General features: G+C 37.8%; 1 non-coding gene across 1 annotated transcript; it reads right to left on the minus strand.

Moving 5' to 3' along the window:
* Positions 1-10,765: 10,765 nt before the first annotated feature.
* TRNAD-GUC (transfer RNA aspartic acid (anticodon GUC)) lies at positions 10,766-10,846 on the minus strand. Its single transcript has one exon. It is a non-coding gene; the product is annotated as a tRNA-Asp (tRNA).
* Positions 10,847-11,859: the final 1,013 nt, after the last annotated feature.

An 11,859-nucleotide genomic window follows, 5' to 3' on the forward strand; every position in this document is an offset into this window, starting at 1 on the left:
TGTTTGTTACTTTGAGTATCATTTATCCCATATTTGTCAGTTGGGAATTTGAAGGTTAAAAGTGAAAACAAAATAATAAGATGGTCAGAATAATAAGAATAATTGCGGTTGAACACAATTTGAGATTTTTTTTTTCACGAGGTTCCGGTCGAAAGCGTTGGTTGTATCATGTATGGTAGTCGAAATTTCAGTGTTTGTTCGGAAGCATAGTTTTCTGGTTTGGTTTGATTTATGGTGGTTCGGATTTGATGTAAGTAGGACATGGAGGATAGTTTTGATTGTGTACACTTGTGTACTTAAAAAATTAAACAAAGGTTGGCCATATGAAGCAATCAGTTGGTATTCATCTGATTTGCAAGAAAATTTGGTTGTGGCATGACAGGGTGTTGGCCGATTAATGGTGGTGGCCAAGGGAGAACAAATTAGACTGGTGAGTTGGATGCAATTTAGGGTGTGGTGGCAAAGGAAGAGGGTTGGTAGGTATAGGCCAAGCGAAAATGAAATCAGGTTTTATGTGGGTGTTTCGGCCTAAGGATCTACTCCGAGGTGTTACCCTCAATCAAGAGCACGAGGCTCTGATACCATGATAGACTTAAGAGAATTATGTAAAAGGTTTCATTATATTCAGAATTGCATAAATAAATGAAGGTACAATGGATGACTTATATACAAGTCATGGAAAGCAAAGCTAAACCCTAGGATTACAAGTAGCTGTATGATACATGACTTAGAGTACAAGAATAAAGATCAACTAAGAATATATACATGATAATATAAGATAATTCTGATCTAGAGAATCTTAACAAATATGGTTAGAAATATTTACGATACTCTCAATGATATTATTCTCAATAGCAGTATGGTCAGATTACTCGCAGGAAGTGATGTGAGCTTGAATCAATTAGGAATATGTACTTTAATAGATTTATTCATTCCAAGATATATGCAGCAAGGCAAATCAAATCCAAAGTTTGACAAAAGACGATTTTTCTACAACTTCTCGCCTTACTGAACCAGAGAAGACCATGGCAAATTTATGAAAGCTCAAAACTGAATTTCCCATATTATTTACAAACATATGATGAATTAGATTCAATATTAATCCCAAAATAAATTTTAGTTCGTAGCATATAAAGTCAGAACGGAAATCCGACGAATTAGATTCAATATTAATCCCAAAATAAATTCTAGTTCGCAGCATATAAAGTCAGAACGGAAATCCAAGTTTTCATATTCAAGCAAGACAGAGGCGATTATTCGCTCTTATACCAACTGTAAGTTTTTATAGTCTAAAATAACATGTTCTAGTCTCATAATGAACACGTATAAACTGAATGCGGAAGCGATAAAAGAGATCGATTACTTACCTCCAGCCATTGCTTGAAATAATTGATCCGTTTTAATAAATAACAAAAATTATTATGTCCCAAATCTGACTTGGCTTCCAAACCCTCAGCCTCACAATTTAGATGGTGTATTTTCTTGATAAGGTAGGCTTGGTTAACCTTAATCAGAATAAATATGTTCCCCTTATATAGACTCTTGCCATCAAAGAGTCTATATTTTCTTAACGGGAGTGATAACTTATGGGAGACAATAGTGGAAACAAAATCCTAAGTAAATTCCACCTTACAATGGACCAACTTAATTTCCATAAAATAATTTAATTAAATATTAATACAATACTTATTTGATTTATGGAAATATCTTACATCACCACCAGCAATACATCTCCAACTCCGAGCCGTCCATTGCTCGGAATGATCGGCACCTGCTGCTCCTTCTCTATCGTGCACCAGCATTATGCCCAGTCATGGAGAACCACCGTGACCAGCTACAAGTACCAGCAGCAATAAAGATCTGCACCACCATTGCTCTCCCTCGCTCCGCTACTTGCAACCGAAAACCGACATCGACACAAACCCAATTACCACCATTAACCCGCCATAGCTGCTCTCCTACGACTACTATCGACACCATTCCATCAATCAAATGACAGCCATCACCATATCGCCTCCTTCATTCTGCAATTAATAAACACAAATCATCATCAATATGGACCACCACAAGCTTTACCAATCTAGCACCATGGCTTCCTTCTTTTGCCCTCCTCGACGCTGCAATAAAACCGACATCGATCTACATCTAAATCAACATCAGACCATCTCCATTCGACCACCATTAACACTCTCCATCAACACCAACAACACCAACCGAGCCCAGCAACAACGGCGTTGGATCACAACTACAACCACCACTCAAACACCTCCGTTTCTCCTCTGCTCCACTCCACATCCACCGTGTGCCATCAAGACCATCATGTAACCTCATTCGAACATAAACAACAAGCCATCGTGAGTCACCATGGTTGGGGCGTGGTTTGTATTTGATTAATTGGATTAACACAAAATCTCATTGAAGATGGGCGATATCGGTCATGATGCGTGTATTTTATATAGGTATTTTGTACTTCATTTGCACGCATTTCTATGCATTTTGTGTAGTATTTACCTACATATGTCCCCCGAATGGTCTACTTTGGTTTCTCTTGTCTTATTTGCAGGAATGAATCAAAGAGGAGCATAATCAAGCTTAATACATGTCCCTATGCATGCATTTAGGATATGAGTTGAGTCGGAGCTTGAAGACTACTATTTTGAGATGCGCAAAGAAGTAAGATAGCTAGGCGTGCCAAGGAAGAACTTCAAATTACTAGTGCCTATTATGAAGAGCCATATCTCGAGTTATACAACATATTTTCAGTTGATTCCAACGGGATATGAAAGCTTGTCCTCTTAGTTTTTCAACGCCACTGGAAACGCCCTGTTTGCCCAAGTAATGAAGAAATGGCAGCCGTTTGAAGTTCAGTGCGTGAAGCAGGAATTGTGCGCTGGAAAGTACTCGATCGAGTACAATTGTGTTCGATCGACTCCTTTTTCTACTCGATCGAATGGTGCCTTTTTAATAAGTGTTCGATCGAGTACCTAAAGTACTCGATCGAGAGGTTTTAGCTTGGATTTGTTCGATCGAGTGATATAAAGTAACTCGATCGAGTGATTAGCTTATATACTCGGGTTTTTAACCCGTGTTAGCTTTATTTTATGTTAATAATGACTTCCCTATATAAAGAAAGTCGTGATTAGGTCATAATCATCTTGTACACCGTTCCTTGACTCCTCTTTTCACCACTTATGATACTTTTCTTTCTCTCTTTTCACTGTTAAACACCTCTTTTCTTTATTGTTGCCGGATCTTAATCTGTAACTCTCTCTCTCCCTTTACTCACTTTATTTAATTTGCAATGTTTGTTTCTTTCTCATCTTTTGCTCTTTTCTTATTCATGTCTAGCTAATTCCCCTGTTAGGATTTAGGGGAGTCAATGGATTGTTATTAATTGCTAATTAGGTTTACAAATCGTTCGTTGTTGTTATGTCTATGTTGTTAATCACTGCTTTAATTGTTTTTAGCTATTTGAATCGATGCATTTAGCCTATTTAATCTTGGTAAGCCTTGACCTAGACCGGAAGGTTGGAAGGGGTGAGACCCGCAGTGAACAATAGGATGTTTTAGTGAGGGTGGAAGCTAAGCTAATAGTATTTTAGGGCGAATTTTGACCGGAAGGAGATATTCGTTGCTCCTTAGACCGATACAATTGACCGATCTGTGACCTTAGCTGCAATTAACCAATATTCATTGATGACCCGACAATCCTAGTTCTCTTCCTTTATTATTAATCTCTCTTACTCTTTTCTCACTTTAATCTCCTTTAGTTTTAGTTCAAACAATTTAAATCTCCCAGCTTGTGACCTCAGACGGACTAGAATTAACAAGTAGATAGTGACCGCCTCCCTGTGGAGATCGACCCTACTTACCGCTGACGTCTGTTAGTAGTACTTAGCTATTTATTTTTGGTACTGAAACAACGGTATCAAATTTTGGCGCCGTTGCCGGGGAGGCAAGTATTTATTTACTTGTTTAAATTTTGTCTGTCTTTAGCCTCAAGGGATTTATCCCTTGAGGCCGTTCTAATCTTTTTCTTTAAGTGCTGTTTTGATAGGCCCTATAGGTCCTACCTAGACAGTTCTAGGTAAAAGATCGTCAAAGGGAAGGCTTGAGTACCTTTGACCCGTCACCTATGTTCCATTATATGGCACAACAGGTGATTTACTGCGGGAGATGTGGTGCTGCTGAGCACAATGCAGCTTTTTGCTTAGCTGAAAATGACGAGGTTTATGCATTCAAGCAACGTAGACAAGCTAATCAATCTGTTGTAATTGCGCTGCCACTTCTGCCCTATCAACAAGGCTACCAATAGCCTCCATTTATCTGGATACCACGACAACAAGCTCCTCCTCCTGATAGACAGAAAGAAGAGATTGCGGAGCTGAAATCTTTGATCAAGACACTTGCATTCAAAAAGCAAGAGTATGATAGACATACATACGCTCAAATCGATGAGTTTGAGTCTCAAATAGCTCAGCTAGCCGTTGAGATGACCTTTAGGCACGCGAAGAGTGGTCTCTCCCAGGGAGGACCCGAGTTGCCTATCGTTGCTGATAGTTTATATGACTCGGAGTACGAAGATCTATCTGAAAATGAAGCGAGTTATGAAGATTTCTGCGATGCACTGCAAAGATAACTCGATCGAGCTATTAATAGTGCTCGATCGAGTGGATTACCAGAGAAAACGTTCGATCGAACAGTTGATTCCACTCGATCGAACAGCTGCTTAGAGGAAGTACTCGATCGAGCTGTTTCATGTACTCGATCGAGTGATTATCAAGAGAAAAGCTTTCGATCGAGTAATAATTCCACTCGATCGACTGATTTGGCCAGAGAGAGCAATGCAACGTCACTTGGGCTCGTTCTAGATGACAATTTTGATGATGATAATGGTTACGGTGAATCGACCCTTTTCAAGGCCGAGATGGATGCGCTTGAGGCTGTGATTTACGGGACGGTATTCACAGAGGAGGAAGACGAGAAGACAGTTCAGTCGGTAATTATTCCTAGCACGGATGAGGTAATACATTCTTTTGTCAGTGATTCCGATATTGAGAGCAACCCACTTGAGGTGATTAGCGATAATTTTATTGTTGTCGATATTAATAGTACGCTACCTCATATGACTCGTGTTTCTTCTTTTAATGCCATACCCCCTCCCAGTTGGTCGAGTAATTTAACGATTTTTCACCGTTCTTGTCATCTTAATTTTTTTAATCTGAAACGGTACCCTAATTTATTACTAATTGCTCCTGAGCTCCTTTATTTTGTGGACAAATTTAGAAGCTGTCATAGGAAATTTGTTAGGCTTAAACGTTTTTACACGTTATTTTCCTATGTCATTATTCTACTATGGTGCTACTTACAGTTTTGTGTAGCACATGCGCAGCTGTTTGATCGGTTGCTGCGTGCTTTGAGCTGTTTTGACCAGGCCAAATTAGAGAGGCTCGTTGAAGAAAAGAAGGTCGAGCTGGGACCTGTCTGAAACTAGCGCTGTCCGGGAGGCAACCCGGAGTTTAAGCTTTTTAGTTGTTTTTCGAACATTTCAGTTTATATTTTATTTAATAATCGGTCTTCTCGATCGAGTAATTCTTTTCCTCGATCGAACACTTTTGTAGCTATTTGTACTCGATCGAGTACTAACTTCTCTCGATCGAGTACCATCGGGTAGAATTTGGTTGATTTGCTTCCTGTGACGCTGTTCTGGAGCTATTTAGCGACCTCCCATGTTACTGGCTGGTTTGGGGAGGTCCCCACTTCGCGTTATCTTGTGAGTTTTCTGCATCTACACTCTCTCTCCTTTTTAGTTTGCATTTCCTTTCCCTATTTTTGGGTACAATGAGGGCATTGTACGGTTTAGTTGGGAAGGTTATACATCCATATCTGTGTCTGCATCTTGTTTTTATTTGCATTTCTGTTATCACGTTTAATTTTCGTATGCATTGTTCTTTATTTTTTGCTTTAAAAAAAATAAAAAAATCAAAAAATAACAAAAAATCAAAAAATTTCATGTTTATTTTAGCATATAGGTTGAGTCGGAACGGTTGATTTCTGTGATGAAATTGCACTTTAACTTGTCATTTTTACATAAGCCTTGCATCTAATTGATAGTTATTAGCTGAGTCATGCGCATATCTACGATTTTTTTTGTTCAAATTTAGCTGACTGTGTAGACTTGACCTGATAAATTGGCAACCTACTTTACAATTTCTGAGATTTAGAGCCATATAACTGGTGACATTCATGACCGATTCATGTAGGAATTGAGAGTAGTACTCCTTGCATAACATGTCTATCACTTTTGCACGTTTATGAAATTCGATTTCTTGTCAATTGCATACATTCGGGTTTGTGGTCGGTGTCACATGCAGGGAGGTGCTTGCAAATTTTTCCCTTTCTTTCATTTTCACCCATTTAGCTCCACTTTAGCCAAATATAGCCTTTTTGACCCATTAGCTACACCCAAAATTTAGCCTGCCCTGTCAAGCTAGTTTAGTGTGACTTTTGTGGTATGTTCATCCTTTTGCGAGTTTGGCTCACTTTTTATTGTTTGGAGTTGGCGGGAATGAGAAGGAATGAGAAAAAGAAGAGACGTGAAAGGAAAAAAAAAGAAAAAGAAATGAAAAAGTGAAGTTCATGTGAAACAGAAAGATGAAAAGAAAGAAAAAAGAAAAAAATTGAATTGAGTTGTATGAATAAAAGAGACCGATTGTGTTTATTTCTATCTTGTGACGATCTTACTCCTCTGTTTTATTTACATCTTTTTGAGGAGATAGTGTATTTGGACAGTGAGTTGTGTGCCAATGAAGGGCACCTGTACCTTATTTTCTAGACAGGTGAGATTTGGATGGTCCTATATGGTCTTGTTTAGGAACTAACTTGACGCTTTACCTCCATACTACCATAATCTGTTTTGCCTTTTCTCACCTGTAACCTCACTTTCCCATATCATTTGTAAGCTCTCGGCTGTGACGAACATTGTTGGTTGGAATGTATGTATATTACTTGAATCGTCTATCATTTTTGTTGCATGCATGTTATGTAGGTCGCTGTTTAGGTGAGTGACTGTATTCTCTTTCACTCTTACATACATATTCACCCTTTGCTTCATGAGAGAAGAGTGACCACGTGAGAGTCCGATTTTGTTGGTCTTGCAAGGTCGATAAGTCAGCTTTATTTATGGACATCTTATAATTCGTTTGCATAATGACCATTATAGCTGTAACTGTTGATTTTTGTTTGCATTAAATCGGTTCAAGTAGACAAGTTATAGCTAGCTCTGAGTTTTCTTTTATGTTCCATTAGTTTTGCATTTAGTTTGCTTGGGGACAAGCAAAGGTTTGGTTTGGGGAGATTTGATGCGTGTATTTTATATAGGTATTTTGTACTTCATTTGCACGCATTTCTATGCATTTTGTGTAGTATTTACCTACATATGTCCCCCGAATGGTCTACTTTGGTTTCTCTTGTCTTATATGCAGGAATGAACCAAAGAGGAGCATAATCAAGCTTAAGACATGTCCCTATGCATGCATTTAGGAGGTGAGTTGAGTCGGAGCTTGAAGACTACTACTTTGAGATGCGCAAAGAAGTAAGATAGCTAGGCGTGCAAAGGAAGAACCTCAAATTACTAGTGCCTATTATGAAGAGCTATATCTCGAGTTCTACAACATATTTTCAGGTTATTATAATTGTATATGAAAGCTTGTCCTCTTAGCTTTCCAACGCCACCAGAAACGCCCTGTTTGCCCAAGTAACGAAGAAATGGCAGCCGTTTGAAGTTCAGTGCGCGAAGCAGGAATTGTGCGCTGGAAAGTACTCGATCGAGTACAATTGTGTTCGATCGACTCCTTTTTCTACTCGATCGAATGGTGCCTTTTTATTAAGTGTTCGATCGAGTACCTAAAGTACTCGATCGAGATGTTTTAGCTTGGATTTGTTCGATCGAGTGATATAAAGTTACTCGATCGAGTGATTAGCTTATATACTCGGGATTTTTAACCCGTGTTAGGTTTACTTTATGTTAATAATGACTTCCCTATATAAACGAAGTCGGGATTAGGTCATAATCATCTTGGAAACCGTTCCTTAACTCCTCTTTTCACCACTTATGATTGTTTTCTTTCTCTCTTTTCACTGTTAAACACCTCTTTTCTTTATTGTTGCCGGATCTTAATCTGTAACTCTCTCTCTCCCTTTACTCACTTTATTTAATTTGCAATGTTTGTTTATTTCTCATCTTTTGCTCTTTTCTTATTCATGTCTAACTAATTTCCCTGCTAAGATTTAGGGGAGTCAATGGCTTGTTATTAATTGCTAATTAGGTTTACAAATCGTTCGTTGTTGTTATGTCTATGTTGTTAATCACTGCTTTAATTGTTTCTAGCTATTTGAATCGATGCATTTAGCCTATTTAATCTTGGTAAGCCTTGACCTAGACCGGAAGGTTGGAAGGGGTGAGACCCGCAGTGAACAATAAGATGCTTTAGTGAGGGTGGAAGCTAAGCTAATAGTATTTTAGGGCGAATTGAGACCGGAAGGAGATATTCGTTGCCCCTTAGACCGATACAATTGACCGATCTGTGACCTTAGCTGCAATTAACCAATATTCATTGATGACCCGACAATCCTAGTTCTCTTCCTTTATTATTAATCTCTCCTACTCTTTTCTCACTTTAATCTCCTTTAGTTTTAGTTCAAACAATTTAAACCTCCCATCTTGTGACCTCAGACGGACTAGAATTAACAAGTAGATAGTGACCGCCTCCCTGTGAAGATCGACCCTACTTACCGCTGACTTCTGTTAGTAGTACTTAGGTATTTATTTTTGGTACTGAAACGACGGTATCAGGTCACAACTTTGTGACGGATACCGTTTCCTCTCACAAAATGCCCATTGAGAGGTGAGTGGGAAGCACATGGAGAGTGCCCCACCTTGTCCCCTCTCCCTTTTTGTGAGAGGTCACAAGCTTGTGACGGGATTAGCCCGTCACAAGTAAGACTAGCCGTTGGATTAAATGGTTCAGTGAGGGAAGGTTGGAAGTCGGTTTTTGAAGTTTATAAAAGAAGGAATGAGAAAGACGTCTTTGCCCCTGACTTTAGTAGATGCTGCATTTTATTCATAAGTTCGGTCGTTTCATTTATTTGCTATTTGAACTATAAAAGACAGCAATTTTACGCAGACCCAGAATCAATTTTCAGACGGCAGTGTAGGGTAGATACTTTAGGGTAAGATTATTGGTAGTCTTGAGACAAGACTTTAGTAAGTCTTGAGACAAGGCTCACTCAAGACTATCAATAATCTACCCTAGTCTTGACAGAGTATTAACAAAGTCTTAAGTTGAGTCTTAGAAATTCAAGACTCAACTTAAGACTTTGGGTGAGTCTTGACCCCACCTTAAAGAAAAATTATCCAATGGGTGGGCAACATGTGTCCTTTCTTTTTGTTAAAAAAATAAAGTGGAGTGGAAAAGTAGAGTCTGAGGTGAGTCTGACGGATAACGTATAAAATCTGAGGTGAGTTTGAGATGGGTCTGAACAATAAAGAAATAATAAAAGTTAGTAGAAAGCTGATGTGGCAGAGTCTTAAAACTTGGGAGAGTCTGACCGATAATCTCACCCTTAGAATTAAAATACTCTCATTTTCTTCTCATATTTTCTCATCTATAATTATTTTAGAGTAGAATTTAGTTAATTGATTTTGGGACAAGATTTCATCTTTTGTATTTCATCCTTTAGATCTATGCAATTCCATTTCTCTCCTTTCTTATGGTATAATTTTCTTCACTTTTCTCATTTTATTGTTCTAGTTTCAAGTTTCTATTATAATTTATGTTATTGTTAATTTTAGTTGGTAATTTGATTAAAGTTTGTTACTTTGTTAATTTGGTTAAGTTTACTTTATGTTTAATGTTATTGGGTAGCATATTAGTTTAGTTTTAATTATGTTTAGTGAGTAGATTAAAACTAGGGTTAAGGGGAAGCTTTTGTGGGATTAATGGGTGGAATATGAGTTATGTTTGGATGTTAATGATTATGGGTAACTTGTCTTTAAGCTTATGCACTCAAGGTGTTTATGGAAATGCTCAAGTGAGAGCTTGAGCAATTCCACTCTCCTTATTACCTATTCTTTGAAGCGAGAGTTTAAGACTAGTTAGTAGAGTGCTTAAGCTTTGCCTAGATAAAATATCCATATTCATAGTTTCATTTGTTTACATATTTCTTTGGATGTCGGCCTCTTATCTTGTGCTTTGAACATGTGCGGGATTGCTTGAGCGAGAGTTTGGCTCTCCTTGTGTTTGGTTTGACTTGCTTGCGGCGAGAGTCGGGCTTAGTTGGACCGTACTAGATAGGTGAGTTGGGGTTAGTTAGGGCGAGAGTTCAACTAGACTTGACCTAAGGACCGTCTCATATCGAGAGATAGGGACACACCTAGACTTCACCCTCCGTTATCCCCTCTACATTGACTTAGACACGACCCCTCCTACTTGGGTGACCCCGACACCTTAGTCTTTCTTCTCATTGTGCTTACCTTGCTTGTTTACTTGCTTGTTCATTTATTTTATGTTCTTAGCTTAGACTTTTAGCATAGATAATCACATCAATCTTATCTACCGGCTAGACTAAAACAAAGACCGAGACTTATAAACCATTTCTAACACACCATCTTTGTGGATCGACCTCCTTACTCTACTACATTCATTAGTTTGGTATTGAGTTTATAAATATTGTTTGCATATCGAGGAGTACTACAAACTCAGTATTCAAATGGCGCTGTTGCCGGGAATCGAACCCGGGTCACCCGCGTGACAGGCGGAAATACTTACCACTATACTACAATTGAATGAGTTTATGTTTGGGTTGGCCATCCATGCTTATTGTTGTTCAACTATTGCAAATCCTAGAGAAATGGTTTAATCTATCTAGGATTGTTGAAGCAAATTTGTTGTTTGTTGATTTGGTTTAAAGGATTCATATAACAAATAGGAAAGTTTATGTCTTTTTCTCATTTGTATGGTTTAATATGCTGAGGAATTGATTCTAGCTTCATCTTTTGGTTAAATCTTAATGCTTTTGCTTAGTCTCTTTTCATGGTTTAATGACTTGTTGTCTAAGTTCGAAGGGTGCATGTAGATGGTTTAATTTACATGTATCAACATCTTGAGATGGTAGTATTGGGTAGATAATTTTAAGAGAGTAAAGGGGGTCAAACTTTGCTAATTGTTGGTTATTAAGAAGAAGTTACATCAAGTTCTCTTTAATATTGAATTTTCTTTCATACCAAGTATTTGTCATAGTGCATTGTTAGAAAATATTACAAATTTATTTTACATTCATGTTACCAATTAACTCAACTCTCTTTTGTCTATGTTCATCTATTGTTTGCCATTGTTGATAACCATTGAGTATTTATATAGTTGATTAGTGAGTCTTAAATAGTAGTTAGAGTTTTAATTAGTATTTAAGAGTTTAAAAGTCGAGTCTTAGTTCAACATCCTTCTCTTGGGTTCGACCCTTACTTGCACTATATTACTTTATGAATTAGAGTAGTCTAGAGTTTAGTTTGGCTTATAAATTGTTAATTTGGTAGTTTAATTCTAGTATTTACGACCCTAGTATTTTTGCTATCAAATTTTGGCGCCGTTGTCGGGGAAGGCGACGTAGCTAAGACTAGAATTTTTGGTTAGTTTACATTGTTTAATAATTGTCATAGAAAATCTTATTACTTGTTGTAGTTGGATAATTGGTATTCCTCACTTTACTTGCTTATTACAAAGTGAGGGGAAGTTCTAATTTGTTTTGTGTAAGTGTGTAGGATTGTTATATGCCTAGGTCTCAACACCAAGATAGTGATTT

The sequence above is a fragment of the Silene latifolia genome, chromosome 3, assembly GCF_048544455.1.
Source record: "Silene latifolia isolate original U9 population chromosome 3, ASM4854445v1, whole genome shotgun sequence".
Lineage (NCBI taxonomy): Eukaryota > Viridiplantae > Streptophyta > Magnoliopsida > Caryophyllales > Caryophyllaceae > Silene > Silene latifolia.